At 42.8% G+C, this 13819-nt stretch overlaps 1 protein-coding gene across 5 annotated transcripts in view; it reads left to right on the top strand.

The window, feature by feature from the left end:
- Positions 1–10213: 10213 nt before the first annotated feature.
- The window catches only part of LOC125006504 (plasma membrane calcium-transporting ATPase 1-like), an 86191-nt gene continuing 82585 nt past the window's right edge, over positions 10214–13819 (top strand). For 2 of the 5 annotated variants that reach the window (XM_047582583.1, XM_047582579.1), the window contains exon 1: positions 10221–10807. The gene's annotated coding sequence lies outside the window, so the exon portion shown is untranslated. Of the gene's footprint in view, positions 10808–10906; positions 11210–13819 lie in introns of those variants that run through there. The other 3 variants (XM_047582584.1, XM_047582582.1, XM_047582581.1) reach the window with 3 other exon arrangements.

Below are 13819 nucleotides of genomic sequence, written 5' to 3'. Positions count from 1 at the left end.
AGATACTGGTCCTGCAGATGGGAACCTTCTACGGCCTTGTCCAGCTCTCCTAGAGTTACCACCTCTATCCTGAAACCTTCTCCATGCTCTTGAGACTGTAGTGGGAGACCCTGCAGACCTTCTGACAATGGCACGTATTTATGCGGCAAACTGGAGGATTTGGAGCCTGTGCAACCTCTGTAAGGTCCAGGTATCACCTTTCACCTCTAGTGTACCTATTGTCAATTTCATTAACACAAAAGCAGCTGAAACCAATTAACAACCCCCTCAGCTACTTAACTGACCAGATCAGCATCCCAGGAGTTTAGTTGACTAGATGGTATACTCTGATTAAAAAGTGTTTCTTTAAGTTTTTTTTGAGCAGTGTATGTTTATCCATCTGTAAGTGGCCTTTTTGTAACCATGATTTTGATTTTATATCCTCTTTGTTTTACCCTTTTGGGCTCCTGGACCTCAATAACAGGCAAGAACCACTCTCTACCCAGCTGAGCACCTTTTTTTAAAAAGAATAAGACGCTTGCTGAATCCTGAAACGCTGCTTGCTGTGTTTTGCCTCTGGGTTCAGTGGTCAGCCTCCATCCTGACAGTGATATGTTCAAATGAAGCGTAGGTGAATGTTCAGTAAGAATGATCTGTCCCCTCTGGTCACTGTGGGCTGTCATGCGATTTCCTTATCGCTACCATTTTCCCACGCTGTCAGAATCAGTCCGTCCTCAATTTCTACTGTTGCACAACCTTCCTCCTCTCCGTTTCCACCTCTGCATGGTCAAGCCCATCATCTGGGGTTCAGCTTTATGATAGTTTTACCATTAAATTATTACCTTGCATGTTTATTCTGCATTCTCTTGCATACAGAGGTAGTGAGCATTTTAACTTCAACTATTGTCCAGGTTGATATAATTTACAAGGTTGTCCATCCATCTATAGAATCTACTAATGCCATTTTGCAGAATGCAGACAGAGAGACATCAGTATCCTGTCAACGAGGTTCACAGCGTTTACGTGGAACACTAAAATCTGGTAATTCACGTCCTGTGTGCATACCGAGGACACTGAATGTGCTAATATTAGCACTTGATTAGGATTTGATGTGCCACCCTGTGGAGGCTCTAAAGCCATTGTCAGAACCACCAACATATTTCATAATGGCTCTTCTTTGGGCTTTATGTTTGATCACGTAGCGATGTTTGTTTTCCACTGCAAACACAACTTTCTAAACCGTACATGTTAAGAAGGCTTTGTTTTGTAGCCTGACAAGCACAGACTTAAATAGGTCAACATTTCAATGGTTTTCCTCCGAGTATATTTAATTTCAGCAGTACTGAAACGCAGAATAAAAGCGAGACACTTCTATTGCCTCAGTTTTATTTGTGTGCTCTAACTTAGATAAGTCTGTATAGGTAGGAATATGAAAGAAACCAGGATAAATGTGTGGACACACCAAACTGACATAAACTGTGACACGTCTCACATTTCCTGTCTGGATCAGAAGTTTTTTTTTTACTTAAATACATCATCTGCACTGCTGTGCCTTGCAGGAAGGAAAATAACTCTCCATACCAGCAGGTGAATTTGTCATAAAAGGAAATGGGAAAAGCTACTCTTAGCTAGGAGGCTAGAAAGATCTACTAATCATTGTACTGGACTGGCCTTTCCTGAAGGCTGAGGCTGTTATTCATTCAAAGTAATGTGGTGAAAATACATGACCGTCAAGATGAAGATGAAAAAAGAAGGAGAGCCTTCTCTGTGGCCTTCATTGTTGTGTTTGCCTTTATCATCTCAGTATCTTCTTGTGCACTGGTTTGCTAAGCTAAAGAGACAATAAGAGTGATCTCATTTTCCGACTCCTTCCACTATTGATTCAACATGTTAAATCAGCTGAGAAGCTGCCAAGGCAGGGCCAGCTAGTGGCACTGATGTGGGATTCGCCACAAACACCAGCGTCACTGATGCTTACTGACAGCCTGACTCTGGCAAACAGCCGAAACCTGGATATGGGCTAAACCAGGACATGAAGCTTAGATTAACCAACACAAAACAGCATACTTCAAAAAACAGATCACAACTAAAATACTGACCTCATTGTGAACACACTCAGTGACTGGTCATTCACACAGATGGCCACTTTCACAGTTGATTAGTGTTTCTGTTCCGTCTCCTGATTACTTGGAGGTGCCGATGCGCTCTCCTATTCACTGAACACTTCAATCCTGCAGCAGCAATGAGCACGGTGAGGGCAGACTTCCTCCGGGGGGCAACAGCTAACGTCTGAATAAAATTTGAGATTTGTCACTAGGCTCATTATAGAAAACAAAGTTGCTAAAGGGCATTTTAAACACAACCAGATGTACGAGACAATGACTAGGCCACAGCACTGCACACAAAGCAGTGTCCTGTGAGGATCCCAAACATCTGAGTCACATTTCATGAACCCCTCACAGTTATGAACGAGTTTAATTCTTACGGCCACGCGGCTAAAAATAAGCAGAAACTATAAAGTTATGTTTCCGTGAAATTCACCAGAGCATCTGCTCTGTGCTGCAGTAACTCTGAGCTGCAGGTGGAATCAGTCTTTCGTAGCCGTGAAACTGCAGGGCAGAAGCACCAATAACACATCACACAGTGATATATGACGCAATTACACTGCAGACAATGAGATCAGTCAGCGGCCCGCTCCAATCTGTGCTGCGCTAACCCTTTTTTGTAACAAATGCTGCCTACAGTTGTTTTAACCATTAGCTCATTTCTCAGATTAGAGCCTTCATATGCGTTAATCCGATAATGTGATAATGATGGGGGTCTTGAAAGGATTCAGTTGGAGCTTCATGCTTTAAGTTTCATTCCCGCTGAATGATGAATGATTCAGAGGACGAAAAACTGAAAAATGGATTTGATGATGAGTCATTGGGGCCGTGAGTTGGGCTGGTGGGACTGGTAACGTGCTCAGGTCGAATCTCAGCAAGTGAGGAGAGGCCCAGGAAAACCACCCTCCTACCTGCAGCTCATCCTTCTCACAAAATGAGACTCTTACCAAGGCTTTCAGGAAGACACTTTGGGAAATGTTCAAGTATCCACTCCCCTTTGCCTTCTTGTGCTCTTGTATTACTCATATTGAGGAGACATGATCATATTTGAAGGACCCAGTTCCTGTGTAGAATATGGGTACAGTACATAGTGATTGTGGTCATTGAAAAATCTCCAGGAAATGAATGTAAGTTAGTCAGTGTGAAGTCCTCTGAAGTGATGGAAATATGACTGTGTGTGCATGCGTGTGTGTGTGTGTGTGCGTGCATGTGTGTGTGCATGTGTGTGTGTGAGCTCCCACTGCTTTTGGAGCCGTGAACAGATGGAGAGGTGACTCTTTTGCCCTGATCGGAGTCTCTCAGGACGCTCTCCCTCCAGGCTCTGGACGACCTCCAGCAACTAAATAAACGTCGTAGATGGTTCAGGTTATGGATCAGGGTCCCCATTTACAAAACATCTCCAGGCTTAAAGTTTCCAAGTTAGGAAAGAAAAAGAGCGAAAGCATTAATTATGTCAAGTCACAGTTTATTTATTTTTCCTTGGACCTTTTGTGTCTTGTGTTTGTTCTGGGTAAATAACTCTCCACTCCCTCACCTCCTTTTAGATATTTAAAGAACTCAGACAAAACAGGCTGAATGAGCCTCTTACAGTTTTCCGTAGGTCTTAAATTTTTGCATAAGTAACTTCTTGTGAAACGTAAACAGAGACAGGAGCTCCATAGATTAGAGGGCACACGGAGGGCGTAGCGTGATCAACGTGTAAAGCAGAGCAGCTTCATCCGTTTCCACGCAGGAGGCGTTCAGGCGGACACACACAGTGAAGATGACTCCTGTTTTGGAGCGACCCAAAAACACAATGACCGTGACACATTCAGAAGAATCTGACTGGAATAAAGTGCTGCTGGTCATGTTTGCAGCGGCAGAGTGAAACGTGAGTCATTATTCGGCCTGTGTAGACATCTGGATTGATTAAAATGTGAGTGCAGACACGTGAGACGCAGGACTAACCAAGCAGCTGTTTGTGCATCTGCACGCGTGTTCGTCACATGTGTGAGGCCACGGGTCAAATTAACATGATCATGCTTAAAAGTGCAATTTCCGTTTATTCCCTCAAAGTTGTTTGGTGCAAACATAGCATGAGCCTTAATCTGTATGAGATCAGCCGCCACGTTAGAGAAACTCTGTAATTTTCCTTAAAGACTCCCACATTTTGAATAACTCAAAAAGCCTTGAAGTACTATAGGACCAGCTCCAGTGCCGGGATAGGTTCCAATAGCCGATTCCATTTTGAATTAATACATATCAACATTTGTTAACAAATCACAACCTTGCATCTCCTTTTCTTTTTCATCAGCAAAGAACAATGTGCAAAACGTTCAGGCAATGTAGGCGGCTTCTCCCTTTTTGTTGTCAAAATGACAAACCCCTCTATGTGTGTGTGTGTGTGTGTGTGTGTGTGTGTGTGTGCGCGCGCGCACGTAGTCCATCCTTTTTCTATTTTGACAGAGACTTTGAGGCACGGGTGCTCCATGTTTGAGTGGCCCACAGCTGTTGCGCAGTGTTCCCTGGGATCTACAGTATATTTATCACAACATTAAAACCACCTGGATATTATTGTGTGGGTCTCCCGTGTTCATCCAAAAAGGCTCTGACTCATCAGAGAATGATAACAGATCCTCCCAGAGTGTCCGTGTGGTGTTGGAAATTGGTGTCATGATTTACGAGGGAGCTGGATACAGACAAACAGACCAAGAAATAGTTGCGAAAAGAAAACGTTTGTGATCTTAGCTGTGTTGTAGAGCTGGAACTGAAGTCTGAAGCTGGAGCGGAGTCGGCGGTTGAGTCCAGGAGGTTTGCAGGAGACACGAACTGAGGAGAAAACCCGATTGGCTGCCGCTTCTCAGCCAGTGTACATATCTCCACCAATGGCGTAAGATGACGAGCGGTGAACTGAACTGGGCTTATATCCAGTGGAGAGTGGGTGTGGCTGATTGAAGACAGGTGGCTTGACTGAGGATGGCTGATGGAGTGCAGGTGTGTTGACTCTGGCTCCTCCCAGCTCCAGACAAACACACGCAAAAAAAAGACACACAGAAGGGAAGGCAACAGTAGAATCGTGACGGTAGGAGCCTTTGGATCAGACTTCCCACAGAAACGTAATCAGTTTGGGATCTTGGGAGTTTAGAGAAAAGTTTTGAGTTGTTGCGTTGGGCTTGGTCCTCAGTAATGTTTAGGTGGATGATACATGTCTAAGTAACATCCATGTGAGTATCGGGAGTAAGGAGTTTCCAGCAGAACACTGCATTTTATAAAGATAATTAATGTTGTCGAGCTCACCTATATCTACTTCATAGCTACTGTCACATTTGTTTTTCCTGTTGCTATTTCTGTGTGTTCTACACAAACAACTTCCCTCTTGTGTTGTTTTTTTCTTCTTCTTGAGACCACACTGTAGTGTAAATTTATGCATGTCTGTGCTGCCTGTAGCTGAGGAGGTCCCTGAGGGAGTTACTTTAAATTTGTCACAAATGTTCATGGTTAAAAATAAACTGAGATTTTGGTGGTCGAAGGTCAACTGTCACGTCACAAAACCCTTTCTTCTGGCCTAAACTCAAGATTACTACAATTTCCACACAAATGTCTCTTTTGCAAAAATAGTCTGGAAAAGGTCAGGTCACACATCTTTACTTTTTTATTTTTATTTTTTTACCATCGTTTTGTTGAACTAAACCAGTGAGAGGAAGAGGAACGGCTCCTCTTTTATACTGACTGGACACCATGAACAGAAGTTTAACTCGTAGTTATTCTGTAAAGAAACAGACACTGGGTGCACATCACAAAGTTTTCTTGTCCGTACATTTGCTTCTTGTGGACTTTTGATTTGACTTTCTTCATCGGTCGCTGCTTGAGTTCTGCTCCAATTCAAAGTATACACCTGAATCTGATCAAGTACAGTGAAAATACTGTGTTCTTCTCTCATCGGCTTATTTGGGGCTTGTGCAGACTTGTGACAGACAGGTATCCCAGAATGCATTTCACAGGTGTCAACGTGTACGCTCCTGTTGCAATTACCAAGTGACCATGCACATGAAGTGATTCATCCTCTGAGTGTGAGAAAATTAATAGAGGTAATAACTGAGTGTTCTGAAGGCGTTGAAGTCATTTTATCAACAACAGGAATCGGTTCAGTAACTCTGCATATTAATGTTTGTGCAACGATACTGCAGAAATGAAATCACTGTCCACCAGTTCAATAAGTTTTTCATTAATTAATGACTCCAATGTCAATGATAGGTTAAAAAATAAAGCAAATTTCTTCATTACCTGATGCATTTGACATTGGATTAAACACATCAAAGATCAAATCCTGATCCTACAGCTGTCTTTTTTGCAGACCATGCGTATTCATATGAAATGTTCAGCTCTTCTCCTGCCTCAGATCGACCCTGCTCGATGTATTGACATTAGATACACAGGTGTGTTGTGACAACAGTGTGCTTGGGAGGGGAGGTGAAGGACTCCAGCGAATGAGGCGGGTCAGTTGCGACACGGGAAATTCCTCTTATCGGATTCACGACAGAAGGTGGAGGGGCCAGCACTGAAATATTACATACGTAATAAGGATCCAATGACCGTCCAAGTCAGCAGCGTTATCAGGCCATTTTTAGAGAACCAACAGGTTTAGATGTCACCCAGTCATGAGTGCTTCTTCTATTGCTAAAGAGGAGCTCAGCGGTAAATCCACCTGTTGATGTGATTCAAATAAAAACCTGGAGACTTGTGGATCCCTGTGAGTCATGGACGGACACTTTGAAAGTCAAATTCTGGACAGTATTTTTGGATAGTTGTGACATAAAAATTCCTAATCAAGCACATTTGTCCCTTAGCTATGTTAATAAGAATAATCAAAACTAGAATAGATACAAAAATGTGCTATTAATTCACAGCAACATTTGACAGCCCTAATATGAGCCTTATTTTTGTTAAGTTTTGAGGAGCTTCGAGGACATCTACTGTACCAGCCGCACGAACAGTGAACTGCAGCACTTTCATAAACATTTAGTCTGTAGTCTGGGACTGGGATGCAGCACTGATGTCAGACTCAGTAAGGATGAGAAGATGGTGACTCACGGCAACTTGGGGAAAAGATTCAGCAGCTCTCGTTCATCTACAGTCATCTACGGTTTATATATATATATATGTTGAAAGTGAAGCAGTGTAATGTGCTGTTAAATGGCAGCTTTAACCACCTCTCTGCCTCTCTGTCATTAGCATAGCGTAGGAGGCAGAGCTGATTGAGTGGCCAGTTGGCAGTCGCAAAGATTTATTTTTTTTTTTCAGATTCTTTGTTCTGCATTTGTACCAGAAAAAAAATACATAAAAAATCTCGTCAGCATACACCTCCAACTCTGATTTATGATAATGTGATGTGTGTGTTTTTTGATGGGTGCAGATGTGCACTGAAAATCACAGGAGCAGATTTGCACCGGGAGAACGGTCAAAAAAAAAGCACCCAGATTGAAATGGTGAACATAAACATTACTCATCCATAATATCTATCTACGCTACATGATCACATGCTTTAAATGGATGTTAATTAAAGGAGTGAAGCTCAAGCTGGGAGGGTCATCACAGGAAAAAAATCTAAGAAACAACATAACAAAATGATATTCTGATAATGACTTTGTCTATGACTGTTTCTTTATTAAACAGAATATATTTTTTTGCAACTCTACAAAAGATGTGATTTCTTTCTTGATACATTTCATCATTACTCTTGAAAAGCCTTAACTTTTTAAACATTACGTCTTTTCTCTAAGCATTTTATGATTTTTAGTTTTAAATTCTTAACATCACAAAAGACTACGGAATATTACAATAGATTCAAATATATTATTCATATAATATGGGTTCAAATTCTTATCTTGAAATGTTAAATATTGCAACTTTTTCTCATTTCTAAAATAAATGTATATTTTTAGGGATATCACACATTTTTGTTGAAATTAGTCAATAACCTACAGGCTAGATAACAAGTTGGTGTTTACTTCAGTACAGTTTAACACCACCACAAACTACATCCTCCACCATTATCAAACAGTTGAAGGGGGACTTTGTGCAGGACTGTTTTATTACTTTAGAGTAATATTCTGTAAGAGTCTCATCCAAGTCATGGTATATCCAAAAAACAAAGCTGCAATAAGAGCAACTGCAGGATTTCCCCATTGGGTTTCCCACACAATATTAATTCTATGGCGACCCGCCAGTGTCTAATTTACCCCGCCGTGATCTCAGAATGAAAATAAAGTCACCACCTGGATTTAATTAAACAAATAGGTACAGATAGGTACCAGCCTCCTATTGGATAATTACTGCATGGCAATTATCTTTCAGCTCGCAACAAATTATTTAACCCCAACTGATGCAGTGAGCGGCTTCTCATGTCTTAAACAGCCACGTGGAAAGACACATCCCGTGGTCATGGAAAAAAACATTAGTCTGTTTAAGAAGAGCCAGATCATTGGCTGCATCAAGCAGAGACCTTAACCCCACTGAGAATCTTTAGGATGTGCCGGAGGAGGCTTTGACTCTCCCATCATCAATACGAGATCTTGGTGAAAAATTAATGCAACAGTGGATGAAAATGAATCTTGTGATGTTGCAGAAGCTTCGTATCGAAACAATGCCACAGTGAATGCTGCTGAATTTTAGACGATGGAGATTTAAAATGATTTAAAGAGAGTTGGCCAAAACCCAAATAAAACGACTTCAGATGTGCTAGTTTACTAGTGAGCTAGTTTAGCTTTATGAGCGCTAGTTAGCAAAGTTAGATCGAAAGTCAGAACAGTTTATTACGAATAAGGTTTATTTGCTGACACTTCGTAGTAGGACACTGTCTAGTATTCATGTCGATGAACTGCACAGGCTGCTGCTATTTGTGGCAATATCCACGTTATTACGGACTGATACAAAACTCATAACTTTATTCTATGTGCCATGTATTGTATAAACAGTTTTTAATAGTTGGGATAGCTTCACAATTGTGGGCTTTTATTAAGAATGAAATTCTGCGGGGAACACTGAACTGGACTTATTGGGGTTCTTTGAGATGTTTCAACCGTTTTTTTGATCCCAAATGACTGCTGAGGGTTTGGGGTTTTTATTAGGGGACATCTGTGGGTGGTGCACACCTGTACCTCACATGACAAGATCCTGTTTTTAGAGCACCATTCTTAGGGGAAAGGAAATCAAAATAAATCCCTCCGATGCAAGGGAGTATCTGGTCTTTGGCCATGAGTATGTAGCACCCACAGATGTTCTTTATAAAATCCACAAATCTCTGCCAGTCATAGCGAAACATATTCACGAAGCCCAACAAGTCCAGGCCCTTGTTTCACGTTTGCTTTCACGAGTCCAGTGTATTATATTTCATATTTTTGTCTCATCGTTTTTCTTCTTCTTCTTCTTTTAAATATATTTTTTATTTGATGTCTTGTCCTGCAGCAATAACACCCACATTCCCCCCCGTGGAGCTCAATAAAGTGTTATCTTACGTATAAGTTGGAGTAAGGAGGACGTTATGTAATAATAAATAAGATAGCATCTCGTAGCTTCTCTGCCACAAGGGGAAATGAGCCTCCATACATCGCTCCAGATCAGATCCAGATGTTGATGTTGCATGTTCTCTTCCGTCCTCTCGAGCTCTGGGTGTGAACATGTGGGCTGTTCTCGGGAGCCGGGGCTCAGTCTCCTGCCTCATTACCTCATTAATTCATAGATCCACCTTAAAAACAGGGTAATCCCGGCCTGGCCCCTCCTTCTCCACCTCTCTCGGTCTCCAGCCTCGGCCCTCCTCCCCTGCCTCGGTCTCCCCAGCTACAAAACTACCAAACTGCACAGGAAAACGACTTGAAAATGTGTGCACTAATAGTCAGGGATGTTGTGAACAAGAACCAAGTTAGTAAACTGTGGCAACCGTTTAATTTGCATTTCTCAAGCTTGAACCAGAATCCTCCGAATAAACTGTGTCTTTGTTTTCTTATTTCATATGTTTTTTTTTTGTTGTTGTTTCTTTTTATTTTTTTGTGACACATGCATTTTGGCGTCCCAGTACCTGGTACCGTAAGCACACAAGTAGACGCGCGAGGACAAAAAAAAAATCCACTGGATTCACCGTGTCTCTGTGAACGACGTCTCACGTGACCGCAGTGGAAAAGACGCGTTGATACCGGACGCTGGGTCTTGTCTCTGGTCCTGGTCCTGGTCCCCTCCAGCCCCCCTCCAGTCCCACCCACCGCTCTGCAACACCAAACACACTAAACGTCCTCTCTCTTCATCGGAGCCGTTTCCCTTTTCTGCTTTTTATTCCGCAATAGAAAGAGAGCGAGAGCGGGAGGGAGAGAGAGAGGGGAAGGGTGAGTTTTCATTTCTTCCTCTCTCTTTTTTTTGTTTCTAAAAGGATTTGATTTTTGACTTGGATTTGGATCCGGGTCGGTTTCCTCCTTCCTCGGGGCTGCGGCTGCAGGACCAGAGCCGGTGCCTCTTGCGAGCGTATTTAATCAAAGAAACTGGTTTCGAAACAAAGAAGATTTTTTTTTCTCCCCCCCTTTCTTCCACCAACAACCTCCACCCGGTCTGCCAGTCATTTCTCCCCCAACACCACTGCAGTTGTCAAGTTGGAGCCCTGCTGGGAAATGGACAAACCCCTCTAAAACTGAAGACGTAGCCCAGCCGCACCGACACAACCACGGGACGTGATTTGGACGAGGACCCGCCGAGTGGAGGTAACGTCATGTAACATGTTTTTTCTTTTCTTTTTATTATTATTATTATTTTTTTATTAAACTTTGCCCACCGCCCGTGTGGAAGACGAATGGGTTTACGCTTTCAAAGTGACATTTTGATGTGTTTTAAAGGAGTCCACAGTTGTCCGCTCAGCATCCGGGTCTCGTCCGAGGGCTGCTCCTTTACCTTGACAACCACTTATTGGCAACTACGAGCAAAATTGGGATTTTCCACAGGTGTGAACGCGCAGCCCTTTCCGTTTCAGGGCGCTTCTAAGCCCCTTCCTCGTCGCGTTTTCCGCTAGATTAGGGCTCGGCGGTGTTTTGGGAACCCCCGGGAGGCACGTCTTCTACCATTTCTCCGCGTCAGACGTCCCGACAGTGAGCTGGGTTACAGCCCCGGTACGTGCCTCCTTCTCCTCCTCCTCCTGCCGCCAGCCAGCGCTGTCAAGCCTCCATTCAATGCTGCGGCCATCAGACGCCAACTTAAACATCGCCCTTTTATGACTAATTAAAACGCTCGAGGAAGCCCACGCAGCGGCACTGCGCGTTCGTTTAGATGTATAGACATAAAAAAGACTGAAAGGGACTCGGTTTGGATAAAACGCCAACTTTTTTTTTTTTTTTTTTAGACGCGCTCGTGCTCGCTAGTTTCTATCGCCCGTGTTTTCCAACCTGCAGACAACAGTGCCTATCACTTGGTGAAGTTGACATTTTAGTGGGATAAAATGCTTTTACGAGTCGCGCGAGTGCGCCGAATTCAACAGATGCGTCCAGTGGGCATTTTTCATGTTGTTAGGCTGTATAAAATACTGATATTCCCCGGCCAACAGGGAGACGTAGTTGAATCGGTGAGATCTTGAATGGCGCTCTTGTGGCGGGTCTCCCTTCGCGACAGGGACTGCTGCTGCTGCTGCATGTGTGTGTTGGCTGTTGCTGTGGCTGCGAGGCAGGAATCAAACCCTCCGCCTGTGTGTCTGGAAACAGTTTGCTGCTAACAGCCTGTGCCTGCATTGCTTTTTTTTTCTTGTTTTGTTTTGTTTTCCGAGTCACATTTCTCCCCCCGGATATCTAAAAAAAAAAAAAAAAAAAAAAAAAAAAAAATAGAAACCTTTATCCCATCAGTAAATTACACGGTTTCTGCTATAAGTTGATTAAAAACCAAGCTTTTCCCCCCCTTTCCTCCCCACTGGTTGCTGCAGTTGTTCGTTCCTGTTGTGTTATTAATTGTGTTTAGCCGATTTCTAGTGTCCGCACACTGTTGACGCGAAATGCGGCGCCTTCAGGATGAGCTTGTTGAGCTCGTCGGAGTGGTTCCCCCACATTCTGCGGCTCATACTGTCAATAGCCTTGGCCCTTTTTCTGGCTTTTGGGTGGGGGTAAGGAATCTTTACCGATTTTATTTCAATTACCGGGGAGTTCAGCTCATGAAGAACCGTCCTTACGTCATCTGCTAAGATGGGCGGATGAGTAGAAACAGCGGCTCTGCTTCTTTTTTCCTCCTCTCCTCTCATTTCATCCATCTCCTCCTCCTCCTCCTCCTCCTCCCCTCTCTATCTGGGTGTGTCCTGCCTTATTGCGTTAGAAAGGAGGGGGGATCCCGCATCTTGGCTCATGGTGACTCCTCCTCAGCTTGTGACCTCCAAACGAGGGCATTGCTCCCTCTGTTTTTCTGCTGCCACACCAACCCTCTTTGCAAGGAAAATCATCTGCCAGGAGAAACTTTTTTTTTTTTTTTTGAAACCTGATCCCGAGAGAGGTGATGGCACACTGTTGTTGCCGTTTGCCGGATCCCACACAGGGGAATTGTTGTTGACATGTTTAGAAAAGGTCTTGTTTTCTACCAAATTTTGCGCATCCATCTGAATTTGAGGGATATTTAGCGACGCGCCGGATCACATTCTCATTCCTTCGTGCACATCTTCTATTCTGTCTGGTTTTTCTAAAGAGAAAAATGCACAAGGGCATTTTAATAGTCGGCACATCCGATGAACAGGTTGGAGGATGTCTTTGGATTGTTGGGTTTTCCTCATTTTCCTAGTATTGGCAGAGATAATGGCACTTTGACTTGGTTAGGAAGGAAATAGTTCAGTATGTTTAGTAATGTCCTGTTTTCCACCAAAACATGCACATCCATTTGAATTTAAGGGATAATTAGTGATGCACCAGATCACATTCTTCAACAAGTTTTCTAATCTTTCAGCACTTCCACAGTTAAAATGCATAAATTAATTCTAATAATCAGCACATGTGATGAACAGTTCAGACTGGTTCCATTAAAATGACTTGCCAGTTTTTCATAATATGCTAATGTCCTCTTTTCCATCAAACTTGGACATCCAGTTGAATTTAAGGGATAATTAGTGATGCCCTGATGTGACGCACCAGATCGCATCCTCATTTCATAGCCCAGTTTTCCATTCATTCTGCGGATAAATGCATAAATAGACTTTAATAGTCGGCACAGGCGCTGTTAGGATTTTCCTCATGCATGGGTTCAGCTGACACTTAAAGATCCTGCTACATTTGCCACACTGATGGCACTCGCTGTGTGAAATGGCACCCCTGTGCTTTTCCCCCTGAAGGTAAATGCACATTTTAATAAAAGTGTATCAATTTTTTTTTTATTTTTTTTTTTTTTATACAGTTTAGTGGCTTTTGCTTGAGGCAAGGTGGCTTACATCAGATCTAACCAGAGCTGGAAAGATTAGTTGATTGATCGCTTAAATCACTTTAAACTGCTCTGGGTTTGGGGCTGTTGGTCGGGGGAGAAAAAAAAAAAAAAAAAAATCACCCTGGGCTCTGATTAATCTGTGATGGACATTTTCACAATTTTCCAACATGTTGTTTTCTAGTCAGTTAATTGATACGTGTCAAATGTGTAGTCGTTATTAGTGCTGGGGCTGATTGGAACTTGACACTTTTAGATCGGGTTGATTGGCGGCTGGGTGAATGTCAGGCGTGTAGGAAGTTGAAGGTTTATATGGAAGTTTTGCAGTTGAAAAGAACTGA

Source organism: Mugil cephalus, chromosome 4 (genome assembly GCF_022458985.1).
Source record: "Mugil cephalus isolate CIBA_MC_2020 chromosome 4, CIBA_Mcephalus_1.1, whole genome shotgun sequence".
Lineage (NCBI taxonomy): Eukaryota > Metazoa > Chordata > Actinopteri > Mugiliformes > Mugilidae > Mugil > Mugil cephalus.
This window is presented reverse-complemented; position numbering and strand designations above follow the sequence as displayed.